The following is a 16,873-nucleotide window of genomic DNA, read 5'->3' on the forward strand; positions in this document are numbered from 1 at the left end:
GAAAATTGTTTAATGAGCTGCCAAAACGACTGCAGTTTGACAAGCAGTGCAATGAAAACAAAGACATATCGATTTTCACTTGAATTAACAAATCGAAATAGGCCTATTTGGCTTGTTTATGATGTAAAGATAAATGTCTCATGGATTCACATTAGCAATAAGTTTTCCTTGCCCTTAAGAAAAAACACCTCACTGAAACTGACTATACTTTTACAAATTAAAGTAAAACTGTTTACATTTTGTTCAAGTTGAAATCTTCAATCAATACATTTTTAATAAGTATTTGAAGGCATTGCTCACATTCTGAGGTTGGAAAATAAATTTAAATTAATATCGGAAATATTAGTTTGAAATTAAATAGATTTTTTTTTGTTAATATTAACCATATTCACTCATCGAAAATTATGCAAATAGTAAATTCCTTGGGGGCCTGATTTTATTAAGACGTAAAAAAATCCGCATAAAAGCAAATATGTGCACAGCCACGCCCCTTACCTTTCACTGGTCTGATACGCCCACTCATTACAGTTTATTAGCCCATGCAGCTGAGGCAAATTACGCAATTTGTTGTTTAATTTTGTGAAAATTGTAAATGCCTCGCGGCCTTTTTGCGTTTAATTAAGTCTCCTAGTTCTTGGACCGCCCCCACCCCTCAGTTTCCCTCCCCCCTGTCTCCCCACTAATTAGTCTGGGCTGCTCTGATTGATTACAGTTACCTAACTGTTGCTCGACGGTTTCCTAACTGCGGCAGTGGTGTTGTTACTACTGCCACGCCCATCTGGGCGTTTTGGGCTTCGGCTTGCAAGAGTCAGCTTCACCCAGCGCTCCGTTAATATTCTATTAACGTATTTTTTTATGATTACTCTCTTGCCATTGGCAACAAACGGGTTTCCAATCACCGCGCGAAGCCCAAGAAAAAATCTTCAGATGCACTCTACCTCCATTTCTCAAAGAACACGGAAGCCCTGTCCGAGCTTTTATTAAATTTCTTTGAGTTGCTGCTCTTTTCCAGTCAGCTTCTCCATTATCTTTGCATCTATCACTCGGTGGAGGCTCTTGATCGATCCATTGATTGATTGATTGATTGCTGGATGGATTGCGACTGTTTGTCGCCAAAGACCAGTGCAGAAATTGTCTTGAGCCCTGCATAAATATCACTGGGCAACAAGCGATACATCAATAACTTAAAGGTAGAAAAACTACAAACAAGTTGAAGTACCTTAAAAAAAACTTAAGTTACAAATTTAAACTAACTTAAATTAAACTTTTAAAATTCGCCATTTTTCCACACAACCCCAAACTTTTTACCTAGTATTGATGAGCTTATTTTTTTGTACTCTTTTCTAAAGCCTTCGGTGTGCCAAATATTTTTGACAAATGCCGCTCAGCTTATAAAATATTTAAGCCAATTTTTCATTTCTCTGGCGCAATTTATCTCGGCCCGAGTCATTCTTTCAGCAACATTTTCTGGCTTTGGCCTATTAAAAATTAATTATAAATTTTCTGTGTTTTGATATGGCGTCCTTATCGTCACAAGGGAACCAAATTTAACACAAAAAAATTTGTAAAGAAATGAGAAATTGAAGACCAGTCAAGGCACACCCAAAAACAAATTCCTCACTTTCGTTTTGTCCAATGATTTCTATTTGATTTCCATTTCATTTAATTTCTTTGAATTTTTTTCATTTTGGCCATTAAAGCGCTGTTCAGTAGTTTGGGGAAGGTTGGTTTTTCAGCATTTAATTTCGTTTTATTTTTACGGCGGCACTTTCTAAGCAAAATTTTCCAGGCTAAAATCACGGCGAAGCTTTACATAAGTCACAATTTTAGTATTGCTTCTCTACTTATTCCGCACTTGCCGTTTTTTTTTTTCCTCGCACATTTCTTGGCCATTTCGCTTTGTTTTATGCCTTTTCAAAAGCACTCTGTGCTCTTGGCCAGCTGCAATTAGCGTAATTTAGTTGCATTTAAGAAGCGGAAATAAAACTATACAGTTTTTTTGTCGTTTTTTTTGTGGAGAAAGATGAGAGGCAGTTCCGATTGAAGAAATTTGTTATTGTTTGCGGTTTTACTTCGCTGACTTATTGCCTAACTTTTTTAGCTGGATTTATTCATTGGGAAATTTATTGTAACTTTAATTCATAATTAACTGTTAGTATTCTTTATCCACTTCACAGCTTAAGACTGGCTGTGTTTTGGCCCGATTAAAACGTTGGAAATTTCATTTTAATTTGATTGTGGAAATTATTACAAATTAACTGGATTTTGCTTAGAGCCAAACTTTAATTGAATTCACAGATGAGAAAGTTCTATCTCAACTTTCTTCATAATTCAACTTTCTTCTCTGTTAATCCCCGTGCTCATAATGCCTCCCCCCTTAACTCATCTCTTTATTTGTTCAACTTTGGCACGTTCTTGGCTTCTACTCTTCCTATTTGTTGGCCAAACTTATTTATTGCATGGCCAAAACCTCCCTTCCTCCACCCACAATAAGCCCTGGTTGTCGTGCTAAGACAAAAAGAAAATTCCACCGTCTGGCAAAGAAAATGTTGATTTACCACAATTGCAGGCGATTTTTCTTTCTTCCCTAAAATGGGCAGCCATAAACATTGGTATTTGTTGATGTTTCTGATGACATGGTAATGACGATTTGATTTGACTATGATTACATTAAGAATTTTTCAAATCATTCAAAGGGCGACTGGCAAAAAAAGTATTAATTCTTAGGGCATTGAACTACATTTATAGGTAGTTAGTTGGTTTTTTTTTTTCGTACTTTATAAGTTTGCAAGTTTTAAATTTTTAAACTACTGAACTTGGGCAAATAACTGTTTCATAAATAAGTATGGTTACATTATAACATGTGTTAAAATTGTTTATCTCCAATATATGTGAGTATACTTATAAATATATTTTAATAATTCATATTTTATTTTTTTCTTTATTTGGAATAACATTAAAAATTGCATCAAAGTAAAAACGGAATTGTTTAGCACAAGTTCAAGAATAAAATTTATGCAAAAAGCCCCTAAATTAACATAAAGTTCATGAAAGAGAGGACTTTGATACACAAGCTTGTTTGCACACGTATCCCGTTCTGGCACCCGCCTATAGACCGCTGATTGCTCCTTTTTTTTCTTGGCAATGAACCGAAGCTATCGACTTTAACCAGTTAGCCTTGACTCAGAGGAAACGCGCGTGGCAGATTATTGCAAAACTTGCGCTGAATTATCAAGCGCAACTCAAACAATTATACAATTTGCAAATGAAATAAAAAGTTCTTAGCAAATATTTGTAATATACGACACTGGGGAACATTGATAGGGATTTTCTTGGTGTTGTTTATCGATACCCCACAGAATTAAACCCCAACTAAGCTCAGCAAAATTTAATTGAAGTGAATGAATAAATCACATTTGCGAAATGTTTTTTTAGCTTAATAGAGATAATAAATCCGGCATGGTTTTGACAAAGTTTTTATCTCTAACTGAAATATGTATTTAATAGTGATTTGCAAATTATCAAACTTATTTCTAGTGCAAAATGGAAGTTGAGAAACAAAAAACTTACTTTGATTAATTCGAATTATTTGTAGACATTTTATTTCTTTAAATTTTCTTTAAAAAAATTCATAGATAGTTTAAATTATTGGTTTAAATTAAAACTTTTAAAGGTTTGAGACAACTATCAATTTGTACATCTTAAGCAACAGCATACAATTTAAAGGCTGTGTGGCAATTAGGTTAAATAAGGCTGGTAAAATGAATTTTTAAAATCGAATCAGAATCAAAATGAATATATAAATTTCCGTCAAAACAAATGGGCTAGAGTGGTGAGGACACCTGCCTCTAAGTTATTCACGAGGCATACTTTCTACTTGAAATATGTTTTGATATATGCACACCTGATTCACGCCCATAATGCCAACCCAAAAAAGAGTTTTGCATTTTGCGTTTTGAGGACATGTGTCCCTTGCATCCTATCTATAATATGTGAACCACATTTAGTGCTCGTACGTGCAGTTTTATCCTTGTGCCAGATTGATTTTCCTTGCTGACTTTCCCACAGCCCATCCTCTTCTGTGGTTGCTTTTGTTGTTGCGCATTGTGGTGGCAGATTCTTTTTTCATACGCCCCATGCTCTTATTAATTTTTCCTTCTGCTCATTCGCTTTTTTCCCGCGTGGTAAAGCAAAAGGGAAATCGTTTTTTTTCTGTTCGATATTTTTTCCTTTTTTAATTGCATTATGCAGTGAAATCACAGGGCGACAAAAGAGGCGGAGGCCAAAGTTAATTTCATTTGCGAATGTGGACAGGATGCAGGCGAAATCAGAGTATGGCGCTTGGCTCTGGCCGTTGGATCCCATTGTTCGACCCGTCAAAAGTTCGAACTTTGCTTTTAACTGATTTGCCGGGGGGCGGGGTAATGCGATTGAGTTTTCCTAAACATTTCCGTTCATTGCATTGTTTGTAATTGGTTCAAGGATTTTGTACATCTAATAGGAAAACTTTGGAAAATTGCAGGCAAGTAAAAGCTATTTAGAAGTGAACGACAGACAAATTCTTTAAAAATCTGTTGGACCGAATGAAAATCCTTTTTGTACATATTAGTACTACCAATTTTAATTTTGGCAACATTTAAAGTAGCCGATGTGTATATAAATAGATTATTCATATAAGAATTGACAGGCTCTTGGTATATTTGTTCATTTTTGTCATACTGTTCGGATTTGGGTTCTCGACTTTCACACTTATGAATGTACACTTCAAAAAATGAACTTAACTCTTAACTCTTAAACTTTTTTTTGCAGTTTCCTTTTGATTTGTTTTACCTTTTCCATTTCCTTTAATCTGGTTGGCCATAAATCTGCGATGGGATCATTAATTTGGACCCGCTTAAGGGCTTTTACCCGGGGACTTCATTTCTGTGCCACAATCCGTTGCACGTGTCCCACTTTCCCCCGCTGTTGATTCCCTTTATCGCCTTCCCTTATCAGTGCACCGACAGACAACGGCGAACCAGCGGGAAATAGACAGGGGGAAAATGCCAACTATGAAGTTTATCCAACGTAGCAGAAGTCGGCAATATTTTCTCTACGCACTTTGAGGGAATTCCCGGGTTTTGGGAGAGAGCAGGATGGCCAGAGAAACATGAACGGGAACATAAAAATGCTAATCATTTGCTCATTAAATCCGCATCATCCGCTGCCGACGTCGCTGCTAGTGTTAATGACAGGACACCAGCCGCAGAAAAGAGCTGGGAAAACTCCGGTAAAAGTGGGAGATAGAAAGAGATGTGCTTTGAGGCCCGGGCACACCGCACAGCTGTTCTGGGGGCCTCAAAAGTTCAACGAGAATTTGGCACAAGGCAAGTATATAAAACAAACAAAAACAACCAAAAGCAGCAGATAAAGAAAAGGGAGCGAAGACAAGAAGAGAAATAAAGTACGACAGAAGCGAGAAGGTGAGTGAAGGGCAAGTGAGGGGCATTACAGTAGGACACACAAGTTGATATAAGAAATTACTTTGGTCCATCATATATAGTAGGACTCATAGTAATACATTAACTTGATTTTTGAAACAACTTAAAGTTAAACGCTTAATAAAGTTTTATAAACCAGCTATTTCGGCATTAAACAATGTAAACAAGAAAATAATTTCGCCAGCAAAAATAAGCCTGGCTATGACAAGGAAGATTTCGATTGAATTTGAAGAGGTTACCATAGCATAATTGTGTAACAAACTTTCCATACCTATGTATATTGTTTATTAATTACATTTGATTGCACTTTGTTTCGAGAGATACGAAAATAATACGTTGATCTCTGCAGCTTAGGGAGTTGTAAAAATATACTTTTTTCCCTGTATTGCGATGTGCCAGCTTTACTGTACTGTTTTTGGTTGGGAAAACCCACCCATACCACCCGCCATTCCCTTTCGCAGACATCTTAACGGCCTGTGAAATATTAGGCCTGGCCTAGGAACTGGGATATTAGGGGCTGGACGAGCCGAGGGCCTCCATCGGGGAAGCAAAACAGGCCACAGGGATACATAAAACAGGAAGTGGGTCGAAAAGGGGGCAAATTGGGCTGGGGTGATGCCAAATCATCTGTTTTAAATCGATTTTCCTGGTTTTTGTTGTCCTTTTTCCGTTTTCTCTTTTTTGTGTATGCTTTTTTTGTATTCTTTACACTGGAAAAACGTATTGTTTTAATAACGTTAAAATATGGAAATATAAAATGATATAGGAAATACACTGAATGTTTAATGTATTTAAATTGAGTTTGTCTTTTAAGGGTATTAAGGAAAAAAAATAAAAAAAGAGACAAAATTGAAGAAATATTTTTTGGCAGTGTTGTAGTATATTTACTTACTTACTTTACTTATCCACCAACTGTAAATATATCTTAAGCCCTTGGGACATGCAAAAGAAGGAAACATTTCGGCAGTCATTGCCTCTAATTCAGGTCTTAAATTTTCTTTTTTGCAAAATGTAATCTAGAAAAAAAACACCTACGCCCACACTGAACTCCCCTTTTTACTATCTAGCTGTAGGTATCTGCAGCTCCCCCTCGAAACTTAATTGACCCCAAAAATAGCAACGAAAATTGCTTTAAATTTGTTAAACTTCAACGGCAGCCAACCAATCTGAGATCTACGCCTACGGGTCTAAAGAGAGAGGGCGATAGAGATTACTACAGAGAGCTGAAGAAATCGAACGAGGCATTTTTGCTCATTAAATAAATCAAAAATTGCTTTGCCGCTCAGTGGTTGTCCATAAAAGTCGAATTTCTCGACTCAAAGCGTTTCAAATGAATCAAATACTCGTAATTTATGCAAATTGGGCGAAATGTTGGCCGAAATCTTGAGCAAAAATGTCACTTTTTTTTGGGCCAAGAAAAAAAACAGATTTATTTGAAAAAAAGAAAAGCTTTAAATTGTTTTTAATGAATATGACCAAAAACACAAAGTTGTGAAATTAAGTAAGATCACGCACTATGAAGTAGATTCGATTTAAGTAGGACAAGCATATTATCACGTTTGTTATTTAAGGCAACAAACTAGAATATGTTTACATTTTAAAATTATTCTAAAAGAGAAATCTTGCGAACTGAAAAATTTAAATCAATGAGCCACTTGCTGTAGTATAAATCTTTGTATGTAAATTTTTTAACGTTTAAAATAAAGTTGTTCAAGTAGGAATAAGGAATGGACTATATTTGTCAAGAGTTTTGTGTAGTCCCCGAAAAAATAAAAATTTGTTTACCGTTTTGTTTTAGGTTAAGGATCTACTTAAATCCCAAATATAGCGCATTTTTTCCCTCGGATAAGCTACGAACTGTAGGCGCAGCTCATATGATATCAGATTGCTTTAACAATTAAGCCGCATCAACATCAAGCAACTACAACAAAAAGCAGCCGCTGACCCAGCTCTGGGATCTCAGATTGTTCTGTGCTCGCAGATCTACGTGATATGTGTGTGCCCCTCTCATACCGCCTCTATATCACCGAAAAGGTTTAAAACAAACTGTGTTACGTGCCACAAGCGAACAACTATCAGATAAAACATGATCATAACAGCACATATAAAATTTTAACTATTTTCGTGGCGGGCCAGCTTGAAATTTTATTGTTACGCTTGTGTAACACCAAAAACTACAACCAAAAGCAATAAGCTCCAACAAGAACCAGTCACGTTATGAGTAAGTTTAACAAAAACAAATGAGATAACTGCAGGTTGTAGGGGAAAAGGGGTATAAACAACAGAGGAGCGTGCAATTGCCAAATCTCTTGCAAAGAAAACGAAATTTATGAATTCCTTTTTATAACCAGAACCACTCGAGTGAAGGTCAATATTAAGGTGGGCCTATAAAGTGGTGCGATAGTTAACAACAAATTGCACAAAAACCCAGAAGTTGGCGTAAATTCATTGCAAATGAGTGTGCTTCTACGATCGATAACCCAAACCGTATTATAAAACTGCAGTTAATACAAAAATACTAACTTAGGGCTATAAAGGCAACGAAATATAAGAAAATGCTTCAATTTTTTTATTATAATTTCCTAACCTATGGAAAACTAAATTACACCATGGTTTTCTTTAATTTTACAATTCCTTCCCCTCTATTAGGGTAAGTCACTTCACTAAGTGGCCGTTTTCACAACCTACTGACCATGACCATGAGGGGGTCCCAATTAACGGTGATCAAGGCTAAGGGTTAACTGCTACACCGAATTTGATACTACCAATTTGCGAGGGTGTCCATGGGTGAAGGTCAAATGGGGGACTATTAAAACGCGTTTACATTAGCGCCACTTTATATGCCTCTCGGTTAAACTTTAATTTTTTTTATTTTCCGGGCAATCAATTGGCTTGTGGCCTTTTCACAGTTACTGACCTTTTTTCTCTGGTTGCAATTTTTCCCAATTTCGTTCAGTTTCGGCGCAATTTGTTTACTTTTACAGTTCATCAGCGTGTGCTGTTGTTATTTTTGGGAGTTTTTCGTCCAGTTTTCGTGCTCTTTTTTTGGGCTGGGTATTTTGGGGCCCCGAAAAAGGACGATTTCTATATTGGGCTCGCACTCTCTCTCCGGCGAGCTCTATCTTCCCTTTGCTCCTTGCGCGCGCGCTCTCGCCAATTGATTTTCACTTTTGGCGATTGTCAAAAAGACGGCAACAGAAAAATAATAATAAACGAACAACGCAGGAATTTTCACTTGTGCCACTTTTTGCGGCCGACGATTTTTTTGATTTTTTCACCTCTTTTATTTTGTTTGCTGGGAAACGGGTTTAAGAAATTCCTACTACGTTGTTTCCTCTCTTTTTCCTTACGTACGCCTTTTTCCTACTGACTTTTGCGTTTTTCTCCTTCTTCGAGATGCTCACTCACACACACACTGAGACACACTCCCACACACACGCACCGGCCAAACAACAAAAATTCTTTCGCTGTCTTTGATTTTTGTTTCTTTCCTTTTTGGCTTTGATTTCTGCTGCTGCAGAGGCGAACCGGTTTTTGTTTTTATTTGTATTTTTATTCGTGTTTTTGCACTTCACATCGAACGGTTTTTTGTTGTTTAATTAGCTGCAGTTGGCAGTTTTAGATTCTAATAATCACGGCGATTATTATTTGTTGGCCGATTTTAGTTGAATTCCGTGCACCGTTATTTCGCACACACAAGGCTGTCTGTCATCGTCTCGCTCGCACAATTCTAAGGTCTGGGCGGCGGAAAACGCGTACAAAACGGTTGACAAATATAATCAAAATTTCAATATCAATATTTATTTTTTTCCCGGCGACTTAAAACGGTTATCGTTGTGTTGTACCGTTTTGAACATTTTCATCGCGAAGACACATGCAGCTCATCCAACGGTCGAAAATACAATAACAAAAATTGTAGGGGAGCGGAGAAACATCGATGAAAACGTCGATGTCATCGATGTTTCCAAAATATCGATAGGACAACCGGTTCTCCAGCCGAAACGTTAAACACAAAGTTTTCCGTACAGAAATGTCAAAACGTATTATTAAGAGAAATGTCAGATTAGAGGTGGAGAAGCATCGACCACGTCAATGTTATAAAAATAAATACACAATGTGGATGTTTTTCCATCTCTAACTTTTCGCTAACAGCGGTACGTTTCTACTCTTCTATCGTTAATCTTCCACCTCTAGCTCGCGAGTTCAAATGAAGAGAGAATTCTGTTAACCGATTGATCCAAAAGGTTCGAGTCTGTGCTAAGTTCTAATTCAAATTATTTTTATTATTATTTATTATTACAAACTTTTGTGAATATTGAAACCCATAATCAAGTCATGGTGTATCAAAAGCTAAGTAGAGATAATAATATAATATTGTAAAAAAATAAGTGTTGCTATACAATTAATTAAATATTTAATTTGAATAGGTAAACTTCCATTTAACCCTAGGAAATTAGTACCTAGTACAAATACGTGTCTAAATTGTACATTATTTATCGTTTTAGCTTACCTGATATGTAAGCAATTGAGTTCCTTGAGCCTTTGTTTAAAACGCACTTTTATAAGAACAAATTTCAGACTCAAACCTTGAAAGTTAGCATAGTGCTACAGAACAATCCACTGTTAACCGCAACCGTTTAAACTCTCCCTCTCTTAGGCTCATCAAAACAGGTGCAACAGCGCCTTAACATTACCGCTTAACATGAGCGGTTTTTGCTGGTCACTTTCGTCATTAGTTGAAAAATCAAACGCCACCTCCGCCCACCGCCCACCACCCACAACCCACTCCCCCGAACACCTTGACTATTTCTTGCACAAGTTCTGGGTCACTTGGGCATTTTCCAAGCATTTCTTAAGGTTTTTTTCCAATTTACCTCCGGGTCGTTTTTCATTTTCCTGGCTTAAAGGGGAGAGGAGGGTGGACGAGCAGCTTATCCATCGCCTTTGTTGCTGTTGTCGTTTTTGAGAGCGACAGCTTTTTTTGCCGGTCCATTGTTCCCAATTTCCTCGTTTGTTGTTTTTTTGTTGTTCAAGGGTTATTTTCCACAGGCGCCTTAAAATGTGGTTTTGTTTTTATAGCAAAAACCTGCAAGCTTAAGTGGACTTTTGCCCACTTTTATTGGCCTACAGCGATTTAAGTTTTGCTAATTGACACTTAAGGATAAATTAAAATGTTGTAATTTTTACAGTTTAGCCTAACGAAATTTAAAGTTATAAACCTAAAACGTAATTCCTGATATTCAAATCCAATATTTTACTGAAAACAACAATCAGGGACAGAAAGTAATTTTTCATCACAATTTAATGATTATTCCTTGAGTATTAGAGCGAAAACAAAATTAATGTAACCTAATGTAATGATTCCAGTCCCTGTTTTTCAATATCACACCCCTTATGGTCTATGTCATCCATTTTTTAATAAAAGATATAAGCCTTTCCAGATATCTTCTTTACATATAATTTATATAATTTAAATTCACCTCAAGCTCATCACTCATTTCGCTTTTTCCCACTTTTCTCAATTGACTTGATTTATGCAAAACTGTGTTCCTCTTCGTTTTGCGAGAAACGAAATTGTTCAGTCAATAAACGTGAGCCAAAAAATGATGACCCCGGAGGTCACATGGAGTACCCCTATTATGAGAAGGGGGTGGCGCAGGCTTTGTATGGAAAATTTTGCAGCGTGGCCAGGAAAATGCAATTTCACTGATGCTGCCGATTTACGGCTTTTATAATGCCGTGCACTTGTGTCAGAGAAATTTTCTTTTGCACTTTGCAAATTTCACGCATAATTAGCTTAGTGGTTGATTTGCATTCACGAAAACTAGCTCTTTGGAGTATGGCATTCATTTCCGACTGAAATATTATCTGGGAAAATAAAAAAAAAATGTAAGAAGCATTATTCAATTGATTGAATTTTTATTATTATTATTATTTGTCTAGCAATGTTTCATAATAATTATCTCAACAACTATTCTAAAGCTATTTCATATGGAAATGCCTCTTTGATTTAATTTGTTACAAGTTGTTACCAACCACCAGCTTTCCGTTTTGTATCTTTGGTGCGTGCTTGCCTCACAGTTTGAGAGCCACAGTTTACGATAGATGTTATATGTTAGATGTTGCTTCATGTTGGCGAGCGATTTATGAGCCAGCTATTCCGCTGCAACGTGTGCTGCTGGTGCAACATGTAATGTGCACGACACGCCCCCCGAAACCTCTCCGCCTCCGCCCACCGCTTTCATAACTTGCACAGAGAGATGTTTAGATACCTACACTTCGAATAAAAACACAAAAATCGTGAATTTTTAGACAAATTTATATACATATGTATATTTTAGCATATCACAATTTGACATATTTTGATTTATATATATGTATCGTTATGAGAAAGAAGATTTTTAACTGGGCTTAACAATATGTTGTAAATAGATTTTATAAAATCATGGCGGAGAAGACAAAAGTATAAGAACAAAAACCAAATATCAATACAGAATGTTTCTATAATTAAGTGATAATTATTCTACCGAATTAACAACTATAACATTTTTCTCTGTGTGTCCACAATGGGTGGCAAATCTGTGGAAACAATGCAAAAGCGGCAGCCGACGAATTAACAATAAATAACAATCAACTGCGAGGGTGGATAAAAGGGGAAAATGCTGAGGAGTTGGAGATGCAGGCGCTAAATAAAACCCAGCTGCAGAGGATCGCACTCGATCAAAAAAATGTTTTGAGCCCGCCATAAAGCAGGAAGCCAAAGCAGAAGCCAAATAGCATAGATACTATTACTATATTGCATTTTATCTCAATATGTAAATGAGAAATTCGATTTTAGTTGCTTGGAAAGGCTTTCAAAATGTTTCAAATACAATATTTGTTCTTTTAAAAAACACCCAAAAAAAAAACAACAAAACCCCCTTTATTTTAGTTACTGCCTGTGAAAATTACAACTCTTACAACTGACAACTTTGCATTTTAGTTGCTTTCAAAATGTTTCAAATACAATTTTGGTTCTTTTAAAAAACACCAAAAAAAAAAACAAAACCCCCTTTATTTTAGTTACTGCCTGTGAAAATTGCAACTCTTACAACTGGCAACTTTGCATACCGGTTGCTAATGTATTCGCAAAGCTTATGATCTGTGAATAATTACGTTAGCCACTTAGCAATGGTAAAATAATCAAAAAAGCTCACTTTTTTTTGGTGAAGGATCGCGGATCATTTTCTGCGGCTCAGCAAAGCAGAAAAATGGAGGGGGCAAAAATAAGGCTGGCAAGTGAAAGTCCAACATTCGGCCGCTTCGTTCACATCTCACTAACCTCGTGATTTATATATTTGGCCCAAACCGGCTGTCCGTTTTTAGCCCCCTCCCCTCCCATCAGCCCCCGATTGACTGACAGTTGGACAGGCGGCTGGAAAAGGGGCGTGGCATGCGTTGGCTGCATAATGAAAACGTTTGCAGACAGCCCAAAAAGGCAGCTGGAAACAAATTTGCATACTTATCATAGGCGAAGAGGAAAGTGAAAATTGCATCAAATATTTTTTAGGCCAAATGAGCGAAAGTAAATCGCAAAAAGGAGGAGCAAAAAGTGGCAGAAGAAAATCGCCAAACAGGAAATGCATTTCAAAGCGCTTGGCCATTTGCAGTGTTGAACGAACTGATATTTGATATGCAAATTAATTTTTTCTTTGAGGCAATTATGTAACTGGATAATGAAAGTTATAGTTGGAGAGGCAAACTAAAATATTTAAAAATATTTTACAAGGCAGCTGAAAACCATAATCAAATAAATCAAATATTTGGCTTGGATTATAGACTTTGTATGTAGGCTTCGATTGAGGTAAGACGCGGCAATAAACACAAAATATTTGGCAAGCTGCCTATGCATAAACCAAAGATAACTTATCCAGAAAATTTGTCATCTTTGAATTAAATGCGCATCTTAAGCTGCACTCAATTTAAGGTAACTGGATGATTAGTTAACTAGAAATTACTTTCGCAGTCACATTGTATGATTCAGGCAACTTCCAGGACTCCCAAACTGTAATAAGCTAATGAGAAATTTATGCAGAATATTTCGTAGACAAAAAGCAACAGCCAGAAAAGGAATTAAGTCATAAATTTATGTTAGAAGCCAACTGAAAGCTGTGAACTGTGTCTGGCTAGCCAGGAAACCAGCTTTTCCCCTCGTCCCCATTTTTTTTTTTGCTTTTTCAGCACTTACACGAATTACGCGACCTGAGAAAATTGTAATTCATAATATTCCATTCTGGGGAGCTGGCTAACAAATCCTCAGGGACCGGCAACCCGGCTCTTGCTGTGGGATCTGTTTTGTTGTTGCTAAAAATAGCACTTGCCTCAAGGTTGCTGGGTCAAGGGGGTGGTTGCAGGTGAAGGAGGTGGTGCAGAAGCTGTGTTTCCCTCTGCCCACGTTGTTGTTCCCTTAACGTGTCAAACTTTTGGCCAACGCAGCTCCCCCAAGACAGTTAAGAGATGGAATAAGGAAATAAGGAATACGGAATGAGGGTGGTGACAGGTGAGTGGTGTGCCAAAAAAGGGACATTAATGCAAAGCCAGCTTGGTCACAGATTCCCAGAACTCGAAAAATATGGTTGTACAATATCTAAAGGACAAAAACAAAACAAAAGTCAAACAACAATTCAAAATGAGCAAACCTGTTTTATTTACTTATTTGTAATTCATCTGTCTAGAAAGTATTTACAAGTCCTGCTGGGCAAGGGGCACCGTATTGCTACAAATTTATTTACCAATTGTTAGGCTTTTAAGTTTCAATCACAGATATGTAAAGTTTTACCAGCAAACTAATACATACGTTCCATTTTTTTTGGGTAACACAACGTCAAAAAAACACAAAACGACACTGAACTCGGTATGTAGGATTAGTATCCCATCACATTCGGATTAGTGTCACCTGCGTTTTTGCATCACGTGAATGCAGGCTACATAGTTGAATCTTGTGATAAAAAATAAGTATACCAACTAAAGCGGGCTTATTGAAAAAAAAAATGTAAAAAAATATCTGATAAATATAAAAACAAAAGTTAAACCTATTACAAATAGCATAAACAAGTTATTATAAAAAGAATTCAGTGTTTTAAAGTGTATAAATATATAAGAAAAAAAGCTATTTAACAGAAACTTAAACGGCCTAAAACAAATTACAAATTAAAGTTTAAATAAAAGCGAAGCGAAGCTCTATTTTGACCATTTTATTCTTACTGGTGCATTCAATTTTTGGAGTAATCAGATGGTTGGCTGAATGCTCCTGCTCCTGTTTTTTACCTGACGATTCTGCTTCTCCTGGCGAACGCTTGCCCTGGAAAAATATTGAAAGTGTCAGACAGCCATTGAATAAAAGAAGCAGAGATAGAGTGGGCGGAAAATGTGTGAAGAGTCCGCGAGATTGCAATGTAAGTGGAATTCGCAATTTTCCCTCCGCTTTTCGCCATGCACTTTCACATCATTTGCATGTTATTAAACGTTATTTGATGAGGGGCTGCGGAAAGGAGTGGGGTGCATTTGTATTAGAATTTGTCCGATTCCTGCACTCACTCTCGTTTTCCGTTTCCCAGAAGTATTAAAAATGAAAAGTCAAGCTTTTTTACCCCCTTTTTCGGACAGCTTTTCGCTCGAATACACGCGCTTATAAGTATTTGTGCAAGGGATTTGTGTGACAATATGCGGTGCCTTTTACTAAGATCTTGATTTTAAATTTGTAAGGGAAATATTTTTTGTCTCTAAACGACTTTTTCACATAGTATATTTCCATTTTTTATTACATGATAATTAACAAATACTATAGTTTTATGGTTATAAGTTATAATTAAAATATAAAAAAGTTTAAACACAGGATATGTGCGACTTGGTGATGTCTTTGGTAATGCAAGGTCTGATAATGATTCCATCGAATCTCCTGCTGAAACTGTCCGCTTTTTAAAGTGTAAAGAACCATTTTATATCGTGGTCGATGAGCTGTGTTTGCCGCTGGTTTGTTCATAAATTAAAAGAGGTCAACCTAGTTAAGATAAGCCTTCAAAAGTGCAACAAGCTTGCCAAAAAAATTAGGCAATAATAATAATAAGCAATAAACAAACGCACATGGTGGCCGGTGGCTGGTGGCTGTCCCAGTGGGTTTCTGGTCCGACAAATTGCCACAAATTAAGACCAGCTCGAAAAAAAATAGAAACCAAATGTTCCCGGCAGGTGGTAAGCGAAGCGAAAATACAACTGCAACTGAAATTTCATTGCAAATGCAACCAGCAGCCAGTTAAAGACACTTTTAAATCAAATTCGATTTGGGTCTTGGCATCTGGCGATTTACAGAGTCTGGGAATCGCCCAGCTCTCCACGTTATTTCCCCAATTGCGTAACTCGATGGAAAATGATCAAGGAAATATTCAGGATTTTTTACCTAAAAAAAAAATGTCTTCGAAAATGAGACTAAATATTTCAATAATTCAGCTTTCTTTGTCTTCAGTCTCACTTGGTCTGATGAAATAAAATAGTCATGTGCTTTATACTTATGCGAATAGAAACATAAGTAAAGAAATAAAAGAAAATAAAAGAAAAAATAATCTAACAATTTTGCTGCCTATTTAATTGTGGCTCATTGAATAAAAACCAAATTTAAAATTAACACAGCTACTGACAAAATTAATAATTATAATACTTAGTTTTTATGACACCATAGTTTAAACATGAATTACTTTAATAGTGTTAATAATTATTTAGTGTAAAAAGTAAACAATTTAAAAACGTATTAATTATATTGATAGTGGAAAAAGATATTCGTTGCTACTATTGTATTGATGCTCTAGGCGCTTTTCGACAGTTTCCATGGTATGCAATTCCGATATCTGCAAGTGGGGGAAGAAGGTTTTAAAACGTTTAGAGGTGGAAAGATTTGTAGAAGCTATTAACTCACTTAAACCACAGTACGAGGCGCAGATCAATTTGTTCTCATTGGAATAGCTTTGGTTGTTAGTGCCACAAACCGGATTGTTCTCGGAGGTCGTAGAACAGGACGCGATGCATGCCCTCAACTGCTGCGATGTCGGAGGCCGTTGAATAAGTTCCCCAGGTGGGTTTGAATTTGCGGGATAACTGTGAACTATGCCAATTAAAAGAAGGGCGATTCCCAAAATTCCGATGCGATCCATTTCAAAAGAGTCCGATGCTTTCGACACACTTGCAAGTTAAGTCACTATTGATCTGAGGCTTCCAAAAATCATCCGCTTAAATACAAGCCAGCCCGCGATTATCGCGATTCACCCCCAAAGACTTTTAAGCTCTTATCTCTCCCGCCTGTTCATACGAATTTAAGAATTTTTGATGAATAATGGTTTTAAAACAGAATGTGAACCCGATGC

The 16,873-nt window shown here is 36.7% G+C and overlaps 1 protein-coding gene and 1 long non-coding RNA gene across 2 annotated transcripts in view; both read right to left on the minus strand.

Annotated features, from left to right (window-relative positions):
- LOC128255128 (SH3 and multiple ankyrin repeat domains protein 1) overlaps positions 1-9,361 on the minus strand; it is a 65,521-nt gene extending 56,160 nt beyond the window's left edge. Inside the window, 1 exon segment of the mRNA XM_052984658.1 lies at positions 8,398-9,361. The gene's annotated coding sequence lies outside the window, so the exon portion shown is untranslated.
- A 6,833-nt stretch (positions 9,362-16,194) lies between these two features.
- LOC128254831 (uncharacterized) lies at positions 16,195-16,821 on the minus strand. The gene is made up of 2 exons (XR_008267581.1): positions 16,429-16,821; positions 16,195-16,360 (listed from the first exon to the last, which is right to left on the minus strand). It is a non-coding gene; the product is annotated as an uncharacterized LOC128254831 (long non-coding RNA).
- Positions 16,822-16,873: the final 52 nt, after the last annotated feature.

The sequence above is a fragment of the Drosophila gunungcola genome (genome assembly GCF_025200985.1).
Source record: "Drosophila gunungcola strain Sukarami chromosome 2R unlocalized genomic scaffold, Dgunungcola_SK_2 000006F, whole genome shotgun sequence".
NCBI lineage: Eukaryota > Metazoa > Arthropoda > Insecta > Diptera > Drosophilidae > Drosophila > Drosophila gunungcola.